This window comes from Chrysochloris asiatica, unplaced genomic scaffold (genome assembly GCF_000296735.1).
Source record: "Chrysochloris asiatica unplaced genomic scaffold, ChrAsi1.0 scaffold00018, whole genome shotgun sequence".
Lineage (NCBI taxonomy): Eukaryota > Metazoa > Chordata > Mammalia > Afrosoricida > Chrysochloridae > Chrysochloris > Chrysochloris asiatica.
This window is the reverse complement of record NW_006408536.1, coordinates 17,859,147-17,876,917: the sequence shown is the minus strand read 5'-3', so window position 1 is coordinate 17,876,917 and position 17,771 is coordinate 17,859,147. Positions and strand designations below refer to the sequence as shown.

Genomic DNA, 17,771 nt, shown 5'->3' with positions numbered 1-17,771 from the left:
CTCTCTCTCTCTCTCTCACACACACACCCTGTGCACCACACACACTGCATCCATACATCACACAGTCACACAGGATCTCTCTCTCTCTCTCTCTCTCTCACACACACACACACATGTTCAGCTCTTAGTGCCTCAGTGGTGCCTGGATAATCAACTCCTTCCTTCACTGCCATCATCATTATCATCATCGAACATCCCTCGCGGACAGAGACATCTTGGAGCACACACAGCTGTGCCTGCAGACATCTGTCTAGAGCTGCCTGCTCGCCCCGCAAGCTGTCTGGGCACATCAGGTCTACACTTAGGTCTGAGCAGGGAACCTTCCACTTCAGCCCCAGACTGGACCTTGCAATGTCCTCCTGGCCACTGCCCGCCTCTGTAAGGAACACAGTGCAAAGTACTCTGCCCCGGGGCCCAGATCAGCCCTGACCTTCCTGACAAATAGGCCACAGCTAGGAGGACACAGAGAAACCAGTGTATGGAAAGTGCCACCTCTCTGTCTGGGCTGCCAGTGCTGCCTCACTGCTCATCTTTACTTGGAGCGTTTCTGCAACATCCGGCTATTCTGGAAACCTTTACTTCCACTCTTCTTTGTTACCTTAACTTGGAGAACTGAATCCATTGAGCCCACTTCAATATCTGATGGCCATCTGGACCTTTGCACATGTAGGACTCCACATGTGGAAGATATTGAAAAGTACTTATGAATATACCCCAAATTCCCCTCATAGGAATCTACCTTAAAGATACATGCGGAGCAGAAAGTGGGACCCTAGCCAGAGAAGCAGTGACACCAGAGATGGAGGCAGAGATGAGGATATGGAGAAAGGGAGCAGCTGAGAACTCTGGACTCATGGAAAAAGAAAGGCTGTGTGCTGGCAGCCAGGAGGCAGGCTTGCAGAATGTGCCCTTTGGTTGGTTGTTTAAATGATTATATATTCCGGAGTGTTTTTGTGTACATCCCCCACAAAACACAGGGAATAGAAGCAAATGCTGTTGAATGGTGATGCATAGAGGGGATTGTAATCATTGCAATAATACAAAATATGATAGGATAAGTGCAAACCTGATGTTCTCCCATATAAATTATCACTCAATGCACAATAAAAGCTTAAACACAAAAAGATAACTGTGATCTGCTCCCATAAAGTATAGCTAGAAACCCTACTCTGTTCTATAGGATCACTAGGCGATGGAATCAATTTAACAGCATACAACAACGATAAACAAGGGTGAACTAACTGTTGTTGAATGTGTGTGTTTGTGCATGTTAAGAATAAAATCAAACTTGTAAAAGGAGTTGGGATTTTGCCTTTTTGTATTTTGATCTCTATTATTTGCATTTTAAAATAAGTTACTTCTCCAATTAGAAATCAAGATAAGAGACTGCAAAGGTGCTTGGAAGCGCTCTTTGTCACTGGCTGTCACCCGTTCATTGTAGTTTTGGCTTACAGAGGCAGGACTCAGAGGAAGCTGAGTTCTGAAGTCAGATAGACTTGAGTTCCACAGAGGCGCCACCATTTTCTGACTGCGGACCCTGGCCACGGGACCTTGCCTCCTTGAGCTTCCTGCCCTCCATCAACCAGCTCCATTGATGGTCTATTCAGTGCCATCCTTTGTTCCAACCCTGGGGAAGCCATGGTGAACTCAGTACTAGCCTCTTCTCACTGGGAATTGTAGCTATACTTACAAAATGAGGGCAACCTTATGGCACTGCTGTAAAGATTATTAGCAACATAAATAATTCCTAGCAAATAAAAGGCCTTTGAAAATTGTCAGCTATTTTATTTTTCAATCTAAGGAGTAGATAGATCTTAGTGAGACAGTGGCTACACCAATAAGCTGAAACAAAACAATTGTAAGGATGACGACGCAGGACTGGGTAAGGTTTTGTTCTCTTTTGCATAGATAGGGCTGCTGTGAGTTGGAACCAACTCAATGGCACCTAACAACAACAACAACAACAAGGAGTATATCTTAGTTGGGGCATGGTGGGCTGCCTAACAAATAGCTCCAAATGTGTAATGGCGCCATTTTTTTCCCAGTTGCTGTCAAGTCAATTCTGACCAGCTATGACACGGGTGTCAGAACAGAACTGAATTTCATAGAGTTTTCAGTGGTTGATTTTCCAGGCCTTTTTTTTGTAGGTCCCTCTGGTTGAACTCAATCTTCCAGCCTTTCAGTCAGCAGTCTAGTGCATTAACCATTTGTACCTCCCATTGACTCAGTGACGGAAGTTGCCTTCTTGTTTATGTAACAGGCTAGGGTGAAGTTCCAGGTCAGGCAGGTCTGGTCTATGCAATTCAATGCCCCTCCACAGAGGAGGCTCTGCCGTCTTTAACCATGACTTTCAACATCACTCTTGGTCTTTCCTCCATTCCAGCCAGTCAGTGGAAGAGAACAAAAGCATGAAGGTACAATGCCTGAAAGATTTTATGCTTGGAACAGAGGTGCATGCAGCATATCTATTCATCAGCCATAATTCAGGCACCTAAGCACCTGTAAAACTGCAAGGGTGCTGCAGCATGAGTAGCTGGTGGATGCCCAAGAAGATGATACGATGCAAACAGGTTTGGGGGACTTACCAACGACCGCTGCCACACTGAATTAGAGGAAGAAACACCCCTCTGTGTCTGTGTTTATCTGCATGCAGTCTGCAAAAAGCAGGTATTCAAGGAAGCTTTTGCTCTGGGGAGTTCAGAAGCTCTTCTTTGTCGACTTCCTCTTTTTCCAGACGAGCTAAGAAGACATCTTTTGAAGCCTCTCTTTTTCATTTTCAAGGTTGCCCCGCTCTACCCTCTGAGATATTACTAGAAAACACCAGCCCTAGCTCTGACTTTCACAAGATTTGAGATGCTGTCAAAAATAGATGCCAACTCATCAGATCCCATGTGAAAGAGATGCCAGTGCACATATAACTCACACGAAGAGCTGCAGACATAAGCCTGTACCGAGCACACATTGTCACTCATCTTCCCTTAAAGAGCCTTCTACACTAGGCCGGTGAAGCCACGGATGAATAATGGGAACTAAGAGGAAACATTTTTTTCCCCCTTTCATCTGGCATTTTGCAGAACCAGTGCTTATGTGTCTGTCTGGCAAGGGCTTGTATTACAGATTCAGAGGGTTAGAGATTTAATCCTACAGTGGAGTTTCCTTTTGTGATGCAGGAGATTACAGAAAGCCCACGTGTATGTTTGAGGTGGAGGTAAATTATGTACAATGGGTTGCTACTATATTCATTCGTTCATTCATTCATTCATTCATTCATTCCTCACTCATCTCCTCACTAAATACCCGTTGAGTGCTCCTCCATCACAGGCACTGTGGACACTGTATATCTGTGATATACAGATGGAAAGCACCTTCATTATAAGGTGGTTCAGCCAGATCTATGACCACACTTCACCTGGTGCATGTGCCAGGGCAGAGGAAGCACAAAAAAGAGATTAGAAAGGCCACTCAACTCTTCCCCTTTCTCTGATTTACGTGGCACAGAAGCTGGAAATCAAGTAATGCATCAGAAATCCTCTTAGGTTCATTGGATGAAACAAATGCAAATGTGAAGACAGAGGCAATATTCTGAGGCCCCAGGGCTCTTGATTTATGCTGCCGTGGAAAAGAGAAGTGGGCAAAATGCTAGCACTACAGATGTTGGATCCTTTCTGTGTGCCAGGCATCATGCTTCCTTGTCACTCATCCCGCCAGGCTGGCACCACTGCGGCCCACTTGATAGATGGAGCCCAGCTAGAACAAGATGTTTGCCCCATTACACAGGCTTCAGTAGACCTGGGGATTTAGTCAGTTCAACTCCAAAGACAGGGCACTTTTACCACCACGCCTTACTCCTTCCCCACCCAGAAGATACGAGAGCAGATCCAGCTGACGATGGCAGGGACCTACGACTTGATCGGCCAGCTGGGGCAGAGACAGCAAAGCAAGGTAGCAAGAAGTGGGCCCCAGGGGGGATGCTCACCTACTGGAAGGACTCTAAGGACACAAACTGCTGTCCTTTATTTATTCATCCAGTGACATTGATTAAGGAACTGCTAGTTGCCAGGGGCTGTTCTAGGTGCTGGGAAACAAGGCTGGGGGCTGGGCAGAGTGGAAGAGGAAAAGTAAATATGCCAAAATTGTTAGTCACACGTGAGAGGAGCTATAATAGTTACCTTCTCACTCTTGATGTTGATAAATTGAGAAAAGCAATTAAAGGGTATGAAAAAAAAAATCAATTTCAGCACCAGATGACACAGAATTGTGGAATTGACACTCCAAACTCCTGGAGAAGGTAAAGGCTTTATGAATAATGAGAAATGACTCTAAGGACCGGAACCAATGGGCTTGATGGCAGTGACCTCTGGATGGCAGGATTTACAAATGACGTTTCACTCTCTTGTCATTTAGCCCAATTTGTAAAATTTCTAAAATAAGTATTTCATACTTTGATAATCAAGTTGGTGTCATTGTTGTTAGGTGCCATCAAGTCGGTTCCAACTCATAGTGACCCTACGCACAACAGAGCAAAATACTGCCTGGTCCTGGGCCAACGTCACAATCATTGCTATGCCTGAGCCCATCGCTGCTGACACTGTGCGGATCCATCTCACTGGGGGTCTTCCTCTTTTTCTCTGACCCTCCACATTACCAAACATGATGTCCTTCTCCAGTGACTGGTCCCTCCTGATAATATGAGAGACCAAGTCTGGCCAACCTGGCTTCTAAGGAGCATTCTGGCTGTACTTCTTCCAACAAAGATTTGTTTGTTCTTCTGGCAGTCCATGGGACTTTTGATACTCTTCTCCAACACCAGAACTCAAATGCATCAATTCTTCTATGGTCTTCCTTATTCACTGTCTAACTTTCACTTGTGTATGGGCCAGACACACCTTAGTCCTCAAATTGAGGACGTTGCTCTCAAATTCTTTAAAGAGGTCTTTACAGTTGATAATCATAATCATAGAAAACCAAATTGACTAAGAAGTTAAAGAAAGGAGAACACTAACGAATGATAGACACACCAAAACAACAATAACAAGGCTTCCTTGGACACCATCCATCTCTTCCTCCCCTGGCACTGGGTGGTATCTGGACAGTCAGGCAGACCTGGAAATGCCCCCACTCTACTTCCATGGTGACACTGAATGACATTTTATTTTAACACGCTGCCTGAGAAGCGGAGACATCACTCACAGGAGCAGCCACCAAAGAAAAAAGACATGAATGACTGAGATAGTCAGAACTGAATCCTGAAGCTTCATTTTTCATTAGGGCAGGATGTCATCTTTCCATGAAGATAGGGTCACCTTTTGTTCTCTCTTCTGGATTTTATTTTTTGTTTCTTTCCAAGCGCTCATAAGAGTGGCAAAACAACTGTGTCGCCGAGCTGTCCGACCACAGCGCTGTGTGTGCTGGAAAGGTGAGAACCATGCTTTGGACAATGTGAGAAGCCAAGTTGAGCACACCTGGGATTTTTGTGAAAGGGCAGGTCCTGACAGCGAAAGAGCAGACAGCAAATCCCTCCAGGTCCTCAGCAATGAATGGGCCCGAATCCATCAGTGGTTAAGCATCATCTAAGCCACAGAAGAATTATCTAGGAATGTCTCAATGTAAGCGATTCATTGCATTATCTCTTTATTAAAAGTATTTTCCATGCTTTAGAATAAAGGAAGATGCCCATCCTCCCACCCTAAGTGTCAATGTTTATTGTTGTTGTTGTTTGGTGCTGTCGAGTGGGTTCCGATTCATAGTGACCCTAATGAAACAATGCCCGGTTACCTTTGAGCCCATTCAAACTAACAGGGTCTGTGGGGGACTTCGGGTCTAGGGTCTTAGCCTAAGATTCTGTTTCCTGTTAGAAATATTGTTTCAGAAAAAAGTCGAAGCAATGATAGAAGAACCACAGGAAACATCTGTGTATACAAACAGGCCCATTCCCCAGGAATAAAAAAAGGCATTATGCATCACGAAAGTCTAAATATTTTTATTAACCTAGTTTGTTAACCAAGCACTCAGGAATAAGGTTTCCTAAATGGCCCCCATCGAATTCTTTAATATTTCATTTTATTCTTAGGAAGAATTCACTCTGAAATCTTATCTTCAATGTTAGCAATGAGTTTTCTATTAAAAGTTATTTCTTTTCCATCTCAGGCTGAGCAAAGCTCCGGGCTGAGGGGGTTAGGGAATTTGTTTCGTATCACTGACAGCTTGGCGACCATTCAATCACTCGGTATTACACAGCCCAGGAGAACAAATAAGTCCTTTTCTGATGGTGTTCCAGATACATTACGATGTATGTGCCATAGCTTTATTCCTGAGTTCATACTGTTTGCCTCCTGAAGCAAAAAGAGAAGGGAAGCAAAGCACATATCGAAAAAGACGAGAGAACCGAGTGAAAGAAAGCTCCAGTCATCAATCACGCCCTCATTTGGAAGTTGGAGGAAAATGTTCCCCTTGGATATAACGTGTTAGTCGTCATCCCCAGGTTTTCTTGCCAGAAGGCCAACATGTTCAGGGGACTCACAGCCATTTTGTTGTTCTAGCCTCAGTCCTCAGGGTTCCCTGATAGGTGCCTTTGCTAAGTCTGTCAGGGGCAGGTAAGGCAAGTGGGGTGGCTGCCTTTCAAGAACAGGTGAGTGACTTGCACCCTGGGCATCATTCTGCCCCAAACACTGCACCAGAAGACATGCATAGAAACTTCCTGTTAGCAGGCTTAACCCAGCACAGCCAGGGCAAGGGAACTCTTAAAAATGTCTGCCCTCTCCAACCACAAAAATACAAGGCAATTTTGGTGCTCACATATAATGCTACAATTTTTAAAGCTCATGTATGAGGACACTTCAAAATGGAATTTCCATGAAATTTTTAAGCCCCCTGTCCTGGTGTGGCCATCTGAACTGCAAGATCAGTGGTTCAAGCTCACCATCAGCTGCTCCTTGGAAACCCTATGACAGGGTCGCTATGGGTTAGAACTGACTCGACGGCACTTACCCACAACAACATGAGGAATTTGAGGAGGAATTGAGTTGCAGGTTTAATTGCTCCCATGAACTATTGCCTCATGTTCCATGAAACCAGAAGTACTGGATGGTACCCGGCAAACATTACTGACTGCTTTCATCAGGGTCTCAATAAATGGATTCTGATCAAATGGAAAAAATATGAAACTGTATTTCAAATTCTTATGGAATCCAGACTTACTGCACTCACTGAGACTGGAAGAACCCATGAATCTCATGCCCTGAGATCATATTTAAACCTTGAACTTAAACTAGCCCCTGAAGTCATCGTTAAACTCAGTTAGTAGAGACTGTCTGCTTTGAGCATTGTGTTCTTTAAAAATTATAAATCACAGCATTATCTACATGAGATCGAAGTGACAGAAGTAACTGTAAAGCCTAGATATAAAGCTTCGGGGCCAATGACTAACTCAATGGTGAAATACTTTGGTTAGAGATAACAAGAATGGTGACAACACATGACGATCGAGCCCACGTCAGTGATTGTACATGTAGAAATTGTGGAATTGGAAAAATGTAATGAAAGATAATGAAATTTTTCCACGAATGTTTTGAAGTTCCCTTGTATATGTTGTGCTGCGCATATTTTCACCAAAAGGAAAACTCTTCAAAACCATTCCTGTGTGAGACACAATGAATCTATGCTGTTGGAAGCTGGTGGTATGGTAGGTACCAGGGGTGATGGTAGCAGTTGTTCTTCAAGACTAAGGAAGTTTATGGAGATCAAAGAGCTTGTGATTGATTGGTGAACTCCAGTAAGGAGTAATGAAGAGCAGTGACTTTCAGTATGGCACTGTAGGGTAAGCACTAGACTGCTAACCGTGATATCAGCAGTTCAAACCCACCAGCCACTCCTTGAAAAAACCTGGATAGGGTCGCTATGAGTAGGAAAAGACTCGACAGCACTTAACAACAACAATGACAAGCAGGGGCTTCTGGATGCTCACGCAGTCGGTGGTCAGTATCCATCTCCATCAAGGTTTGTGAAAAGTTGGCAAGCTGTACACTTATAAGACATGCATTTATTTTCTGAAAGGACGTGAGGATTTTAGACAGAAATGCTAAAATAAGAAATCCTATATGGATAATTTTTAGGATTTCTCCCTTCCATATAGTTGGATTTCAAAATCAAACATACCAAGAAAAGAATAAGCCATATCCCTCCCCTGTTTAACAATTCTGACCTAGTTAAAAGTATACAGGAAATAGAAAACCTTTTTAGAATGCTGATTCTATTCTTTAAACGTTTACCCATCATGCCCTTTATGCTTTGGAAAAGATATACTGTAGGATGCACATGTCCTAGAATTCATACTCATTCTTCCTACCGTAGATACAGAAGGGCATCGGTAAGTGACAAAGTTCATTTTAGGACACAGTTTAGTACATCACTTGCCTATCAATTTGTCTTACTGTGGTGGCTTGTGCATTGCTGTGATGCTGGAATTTCCAGTACCAACAGGGTCACCCATGGTGGACAGGTTTCAGTTGAGCTTCCAGACTAAGACAGACTGGGAGAAAAGGCCTCAAGATCTACTTCTTAAAAAGCAGTCACGGAAAATTCTATGGAGATGTTGCTTTACTTCTTTTTCCCCCACTGTCTATTATTTCCCCCTTTCTCTCTGTCTTTTTTTAAACAGCATATATTTTATTTTCTAATACACAATAAACAATGCCAACAGTACCCTCTTACCAATTCTTCTCATACAGAATGGGTATGTTGTTGTTGTTAAGTGTCACTGAGTCAGTTCTGACCCATAGTGACCCTGTATAGGGTTTCCGAGGAGCAGCTGGTGAGCTTGAACTGCCAACCTTGCAGTTCAAACGACTTTGCAGTCTGGCGCATTAACCCACAGTACCACACCAGGACTCAAGAATTGGGTAGACTGGAAGCAAATAGTTTCTGGTGAGGTTTCTGATGATCAGGAATCAAGACCTAAAAGCTCAAAAGGCAAGAGAACTTTGTAGCCAACACCCTCAAAACCAAGACATAGCAGATTTTACTTTCAAAGTAAAGGATAGCATGCTATCAGATCCTTTTACCCATAAAGCATTTGACTGTGGGATGATCCATGTTAACTCCACGGAATTCTTCTCTACACAATTCACTTCAAGTGGGATGAGGAACTAACTACAAAACACGCAGTGTTAAATGTACTTTGAAAAAGTCAAGGATGAAAAGTCAAACTCTCTAACTTATCTTAAAAGAAAGAGCATGCTTCAGGAGTTGTTGTGTGAATAACAGAACACACAAAACCAGGCAGAGAGGTCCCCAAGGAAGTGATGATGGTCATGCTTCACTGTTACTTGTCCTTTAGTCCTTCATCTTGTAAGCACTTATTATATTTTCTAAGATTAGACATTTTTTTCACAAAAGCAATCCAAGTGTGAATAAATAAGTGCGTTATCTTTTAATGCCTCCCTCCATGTTTCTTTAAATAGCAAAAAGTGCTAAACGTCTTCTGATAGCCTATTTGGCCACAGTTGCCCCATCTATGATTTTAACAGACTGGAATGTGGTCTTCCAAAATCATTCTTGAACTATAGCTCATTCTGTTCAATCTTGGGGCACCAGTCCTATTAAGATTGTCAATGGTCTCCAAAAGGTGAGGATGGTAACTGCGTTGAAGGCAACTGGGAGGGATCTTCAGCAAACTGAGGACCATTGGGAAACTGTGCAGAGGCAAATCTTGTCAGTAAGATACCAGCTCCTTCAATTAAAGCTAGGAAAATGCCACCCATTGCAGTGGCCCCAGCCATGACCACTGGTCCATTTCTTGCTGCCAGTATGGCTCCTGTTAAGGCACCACTTGTGAGGGAGTTCCAAGGACCTTCTTTCCCTGGGACTTGAACCATACTCCAGTCAACCATGGAAAACAGACTCCCTCAAACTGTAAAGCTGCCTTCCAACTGTGGAGCCCTGGTTTTAATAGCTGTCAAACTTGCTTGTCGTCTGTGGTTGACTCCCATTGGAGAATTCTGAAAACCTTTGATTGCCTGAAAGATCCCACCACCTATGGTGCCCATGGTAAAGGCCCCACCACAGTCATCACGATTCGCCAGGGGCAAGGTTCTCGCACATACTCGTCCATCTTGACTCGAGCTCCACCACGAGCGATGCCGGGCAAACTGGTCCCCTTTCTCTTTTATCTCCCTGCACTGAATTCCGCCAAGGTCACCATTCTTAGCCCAGCTGCTGCGGGTTTAGCTGCCACCATGAGGAGGGAATTTGAGTGTTTTTCACTTGTCACCTGTGTACTCAGGTGTCTGAGCTTCTCTCTGTATTTCTGGTTCCTAAGCTTCCTTTCCTAAGTGTGCCTCTGTCCCTACCAGTTCCAACATGTCCAATTATTTGTTGAGGTTTATTTCGAAAAGAAATACTCATAAGCTAGAGGGGAAAGAGGGGAAGGGAAGTTTTTGAAGAGCTAAAAAAAAAAAAAAATGTTTAATTTGGTTTCAAAGGAGGTATGACTAATGGGTGGGTTAATGTAATGCACTGGACCACAAATTTGGTTTGAACTGCAAGGTTGGCGGTTCAAGCTCACCAATTGCTGCTTGGAAGCCCTCTACAGGGTCACTATGGGTTGGAACCAATTCGATGGCACTCAACAACAACAACAACAATAGGAGTCTTACCACCACTCGTATGTCAGTTTGTCATACTGTGGTGGCTTGTGTGTTACTGTGATTCTGGAAGCGATGGCACAGACATTTTAAATAGCAGCAGGGGCACCCACAGTGGACAGGTTTGACTGAACTGATAGACTAGGAAGAAGGAGAGACGGACTACTTTAGAATTTTTAGTCACTGAAAACCTTACAAACAGCAATGGAACACTGTCAGCACCACAATATCGAATACAGAAACATGATGAACAGACCCAGATGATTGTCAGATATAGTGCCAGAAAATGAGCCCCTCAGCTTGGAAGGCACTCAAAATATGACTGGAAAAGAGCTGCCTCCCAAGAAGTGACTGGCTTATAAGTTTTCAAGAGGGAACCTAGATCCAGAGGGCGTGGAGGAAGGTAGAATCTCCACTGAGTAGCATCCAATCTGTCTAGGCAGGGCTGATGAAAGGAAATGCGGATAGGTCTCTTGTGATACAATAGTGAATAATTGTTATCAGGACTGATTGTGACAGTTGGAAATGTAAAGGTAGACGTTTTATAGCAAGGAGGGGAGTGATTAACTTTGCAGTCTAGGAACGGAGGTCCCTGGGACCATCATGGGAGAAGAGTGGAGATCGAGACCCTACCGAGAGAAGCAGTGACGCTAAAGATGGAGGCAGAGATGATGACGTGGAGAGATGGAGCAGCTAGGGACTTTAGACCCAGAGAGGGAGAGGGGCTGTGTGCTGACGACCAGGGGGCAGGCTTGCAGGGTATACCCTTTGGTTGGTTGATGATGCATGGAGGGGATTGTAACCATGGCAATGAAACGATATACTATAGGATGAATGTAAAACTAATGTTTTCCCATGTAAATTATCACATAATTCACAATAAAACATTAAAAAAAAAAAAAAAAAAGAGCTGCCTCCTCAAGGTAGAGTTGACAATGATGATGTGAATGGAGTAAAGCCTTCAGGACCTTAATTTGCTGATGGGCACAACTAAAAATGAGAAGAAATAGCTGAAAATGTCTATTAGTAATTGGAACATGGAATGTATGAAGCATGAATCTAGGAAAATTGGAAATAGTTAAAAATGAAATACAACACATAGACATCAATATCCTAGGTATTAGTGAGCTGAAATGGACGGGTATTGGCCATTTTGAATCTGACAATCACATGGTTTACTATGTCAAGAATGACAAATTGAGGAGGAATTGAATCACATTCATCGGTCAAGAGTATACTGAAGTACACTGTCTGTGGTAAGATAATATCCATGCATCTACAAGGAAGCCCAGCTAATACCACTATGATTCAAAGTTATGCACCAACCACCAAAGCCCATAATGATGAAATTGAAGAAATCTACCAACTACTTCAGTCTGAAATTGATCAAAGATACAGCAAAGATGTACTGATAACTACTGGTGATTGGAATACAAAGGTTGGAAATCAAGAGGAAGGATCAGTAGTTGGAAATAAGGCTTTGGTGAAAGAAATGATGCTGGAGATCACATGATAAAATTCTGCAAGACCAATGACTTCTTAGTTGCAAACACCTTTATTCAACAACATAAAAGATGGCTATACACATGGACCTCACCAGACGGAATAAACAGAAATCAAATTGATGACATCAATGGAAAGAGACCGTGGAAAAGCTCTGTATCATCAGCCAAAACAAGGCCAGGGGCAGACTGTGGAACAAACCATCAATTACTCATATGCAAGTTCAGGCTGAAGTTAAAGAAAATTAAAACAAGTCCACAAGAGCCAAAAAATGACATTGAACATATTCTACCTGAATTTAAAGATAATCTCAAGAACAGATTTGATACAGCAAACACTAATGACTGAAGACCAGAAGAGCTGTGGGATGACATCAGGAATATCATATAGGAAGAAAGCAAAGGGACATTAAGAAGACAAGGAAGAAAGAAAAGATCAAAATTGATGTCAGAAGAGACTCTGACACTTGCTCTCCAGTGTAAAGATGCAAAGCAAGTGGAAGAAATGAGAAAGTAAAAGAGCTGCACAGACAATTTCTAAGGGCAGTCTGAAAAGACAAAGTCAAATATTATAATGAAATGTGCAAAGACTTGGAGTTAGAAAACCAAGAGGGAAGAACATGCTCAGGATTTCTCAAGCTGAGGGAACTGAAGAAAAAATTCAAGCCTCAGCTTTCGTTATTGAAGGATTCTCTGGGCAAATTATGGAATGATGCAGAAAGCATCAAAAGAAGATGGAAGGAATACACAGAGTCACTGAACCAAAAAGAAATAGTCTATGTTCAACCATTTCAAGTGGTAACATATGGTCAAGAGCCAAGGATACTGAAGGAAGAAGTCCAAGGTGCACTGAGGGCATTGGCAAAGAACAAGGCTTCAGGAAATAATGGAATACAAATGAAATCTTTCAACAAATTTATGGAGCACTGGAGGCAATCACTGGTCTTTGCTAAGCAATATAGAAGGCAATTACCTGGCCAACTGACTGGAAGAGATCAATATTTGTGTTTATTCCAAAGAAAGGTGACCCAACAGAATGAGGAAATCATCTAACTTCTCCAGAGTTTCAAGCCAGATTCAGAAGAGGACATAGAAATAGGGATATCACTGCTGACATCAGATGGATCTTGGCTGAAAGCAGAGAATATCAGAAAGATGTTTACCTGTGCTTTATTGACTATGCAAAGATTGTTGACTGTGTGGATCATGACACGCAATGGACAATATTGTGGAGAATGAGTATTCCAGAACACTTAATTGTGCTCACGGGGAATCTGTACATAGACCAAAGGCAGCTGTTCAAATAGAACAAGGGAACACTAAATGGCTTAAAATTAGGAAATGTATGTGCCAGGGTTGTAGTCTTTCACCATATTTATTCAACCTGTATGCTGAGCAAATAATCCTAGAAGCTGTATTATGTGAAGAAAAACAGCATCAGGATTGGAGGAAGACTCATTAACAACCTGTGATATACAGATGATACAACCTGCTAGCTGAAAGCGAAGAGGATTTAGGATACTTACTGATGAAGATCAAAGACCACAAGCTTATGTTTGGGTTGCACCTCAATGTAAACAAAAATCCTTACTATGGGACCAATAAATAACATCAAGATAAATGGATAAAAGATGGAAGTTGTCAAACACTTCATTATGCTTGGATCAACCATCAGCACTCATGGAAGTTGTTGTTGTTGTTAAGTGCCGTCGAGTCGATTCTGACCCATAGCGACCTTGTATAGAGTTTCCAAGGAACAGCTGGTGAGCTTGAACCACCAACCTTGCAGTTCAAATGGCTAGCAGTCAAGTAATCAAACAACGTGTTGCATTTGGCAAATCTGCTGCACAAGACCTCTTTAAAGTGTTCAAGAGCAAAATGTCCATTTAAAGACTAAGGTGCACCTGGACCCAATCCATGGTATTTTCAGTAACCTCATATGCATATGACAGTTGGACAGTGAATAAGGAAGACCATAGAAGAATTGATGCATTTGAGTTATGGTGTTGGAGGAGAATATTAAAAGTACCGTTGATTGCCAGAAGAACAAACCAATCTTTGTTGGAAAAAGTATAGGCAGAATGCCCCTCCGTCTAGCAAACCCTATGGGGCAGTTCTACTTTGTTCTATAGGAGCACTATGAGCTGAAATGAAAGTGGCACACAACATCACAGCCATTTTGCAAACTAAGATCTGAATGCTTCTTATTGTTAGTTGTTGCTAGGTGTCACCAAGTTGATTCCAACTCATAGCAATGCTATGCACAAGAGATCGAAACTGCCCAGTCCTGCACCCTTCTCAATATTGTTGCTAAGCCACTGTACCAATCAATCTCATTGGAGGTCTTCCTTTTGTTCACTGGTCCTCCAGTCTATCCAGCATGATGGTCTTCTCCAGGAACTGGTCCCTCCTGATAATATATCCGAAGTATAAGAGACTAAGTCTGGCCACCCTGGCTTTCTAAGGAGGATTCTGGCTGTACTTTATTCAACACAAATTTATTTGTTCTTCTAGCTGGTCCTGGTACTTTTCATATTCTTCTCCAACACCATAACTCAACTGTATCAATTCTTCTACGGTCTTCTTTATTCACTGTCCAATTTTCACATGTGTATAAAGCCAGTGAAAATACCATGGATTGGGTTAGGCACACCTTAGTCTCCAAACTGACCATCTTTGCTCTTGAACACTTTAAAGAGGTCTTGTACAGCAGATTTGCCTAATGGCATATGTCGTTTGATTTCTTGACTGCTACTTCTATGAGTGTTGATAATGGATACAAGCAAAATGAAGTCTTGGACAACTTCAATCTTTTCTCCATTTATAGGGATGTTATTTATTGGTTCAGTGGTAAGGATATTTGTCTTCTTTACATTGAGGTGCAACCCACAATGAAGGCTGTGGTCTATGATCTTCATCAGTATTTTTAAGTCCGCTGAGCTTTTGCCAAGCAAGGTTGTATCATCTGCATATCGCAAGTTGTTAATGAGTTTTCCTCCAATCCTGATGGCATGTTCTTCTTTATATAATCCAACTTCTTGGATTATTTTCCCAGAATACAGGTTGAATAAGTATGGTTAAAGAATACAACCTTGGTGCATACCTTTCCTGATTTTAAACCATTCACTGACCTCTCGTTCTGTGCAAATGACTAACTCTTGATCTATGTATAGGTTCCTCAGGAGCACAATTACGTTTTACAGAATACTCATTCTCCCCAATGTTGTCCACAGCTTGTCATGGCAAACATATTTTTAAAATCTTACACAGTCAATAAAACACAGGTGGTAAACATCTTTCTGGTATTCTCTGCTTTCAGCCAAGATCCATTTGACATCAACAATGATATCCCTCGTTCCACACCTTCATCTGAATCCAGCTTGAACCTCTAACAATTCCTTGTCAATGACGGTTGCAGCCAATATTGAAGTATCTTTAGAAACATTTTACTTGCATGAGATATTAATGATATAGCCCGATGTTTTCTGCCTTCCATTGGGTCGCCTTTTTTTTTTTGCAATGAGCACAAATAAGTATCTCTTCCTATAGGTTAGCTAGGTCTTCCAAATTTCTTGGCAGAGATGAGTGAGTGTCTCCAATGCTGCATCAGTTTGTTGAAAGATTTCCATTTGGGTTCCATCAATTCCCAGAGCCTTGTTCTTTGCCAATGTCTTCAGTGCAACGTGGACTTCTTCCTTCAGCACCATTGGCTCTTTGTCATATGTTACCTCTTGAAATGGTTGCATGTTGTCCAATTTCTTTTTGGTACAGTGACTCTGTGTATTCCTTCCATCTTCTTTTGATGCTTTCTGCATCACTGAATCCTTCAATATTGAAGTTGAGGCTTGAATTTTTTTTCAGTTCTTTCAGCTTGAGAAATGCTGAGTGTGTTCTTCTTCCCTTTTGTTTTTCTCATTCCAGGTCTTTGCACATTTCATTAAAATACTTCACTCTTGAGATGCCCTTTCATATTTTCTGCTCAACTGCTTTACATCCTTATTTCTTCCATTTGTTTTAACATCTATTCACTGGTATGGCACTGTATGATAAGCACTGGACTGCTAACCATGAGGTCAGTGGTTCAAATCCACCAGCTGCTCCTTGTCACTTAACAACAACAATAACTACCCATGGCTGGTCAGGGAGGATGGGGCACGGATATCCACTCTCTTCTCCATCATTGTTTCCTGGCCCACCAAGGGGCCCAAAAGAATGAAACCAGGGTGTTCAGCCCTAGTGGGTCAAACAGTTCTATTTGTGGCTAACCAAAATGTTGGTGGTTCAAACCTAGCTGGTAGCTCTGTGGGAGAAATACCTGGTGATCTGTTCCCATAGAAATTATAGCCTAGAAAACCCTATGGGGCAGTTCTATTTTGTCATATGGGGTCACTTGAAGGCACTAGACAACAACTCTAGCCATTACCAGGTCCCAGAATCTACTTCTTCAATACTTTGAGAATCCAGCCCACTTTCCTCCCCATCCACTATCATTCGTGTCATAGAACTTTTCCATCTTCTTTCCCCAGATTTGCCCTGCAATTCATTCTCCACTGAGGGAAAACAACCAAACATATCAATTCAATAACATCACTAACCTCCTTGAAACGCCTCAGGATTAAAGTCCAAGCTCTTTATCAGGACTGAAAAGACTCATCATCATGTGGATCCGGTCACCTTTTCTGCTCAACTCTCACAACCCGTCCTCCCACAGCACTTGACTTTTTGCTTCCTCAGTCTCCTCATCTGCAAACGGAAAGACTGCGTGGTTTAACTAAGATCATACATATTAAATTCCTGGCCAGGTGCTTCAACTCCATCTTGAATTTGGGGAATTTGGAGTTTCTCACTCCATTCCACAGAAGTGATTTTAAAAAAAAGGGGGGCGGGTGGATAAGGGGGGACCATTTGGTGTTGTCCATTACAGAGGAAGATGGAAGCCATTAGATTTGAAGGAAGGAAAGAAGCATCTTATATGAGTGGAAGATGAAGAGCTTCATGCTTTCAATATTCAAGATGGAGTGTGTCCAATTGATTAGAAGAAGATGATGAGTGACCGAGACAGAGATGAGAGGGACAAAGGGGTGGGGACCCACGATGTGCTCCTCTTTGCTGAATTCTCTAGTGGGAAGATAGAAGTACTCAAAGCACAAGAATTGGACATTTCCCCACCAATTAATGGCGTCGGAACTCCTGTAACAACATAAATGAGGTCTTGAGTTCATGGCTTTGAAGACTTGGTTCTCACAACAGCTTACATCTGCATATACCACCAGGAGCTCAGCAGGGTTGAAATGGTATAGAGTAGGATTAGAGCTATAGGCAGAGCTACCTGCTTAACAGAATGAATGCTGGTTTGAGACTAAACCACACACACATGATGCATGATTCTTGCTTGGAGTGGGGGTGGACAGTAGAGAAAAAAAGTCGATGTCCTCTAGGGAGCTCTGGTAGCGTAGTGGTTACGAATCGGGCTGCGAATCTTAAGGTCAGTGGTTCAAAACTACCAGCCACTCTGTGGGAGAAAGATGAGGTTTTCTACTCCCGTAAAGATTTACACCCTCGGAAACCCTGTACAGGGTCGCTATGGGTCGGAACCGACTCGACAGCACTTAACAACAACAACAGAAAG

General features: G+C 42.5%; 1 protein-coding gene and 1 pseudogene across 2 annotated transcripts in view; both read right to left on the bottom strand.

The window, feature by feature from the left end:
- The window catches only part of RAI2 (retinoic acid induced 2), a 101,648-nt gene that overhangs the window by 69,681 nt on the left and 14,196 nt on the right, over positions 1-17,771 (bottom strand). The window lies entirely within an intron of this gene.
- LOC102830910 lies at positions 9,606-10,108 on the bottom strand (annotated as a pseudogene).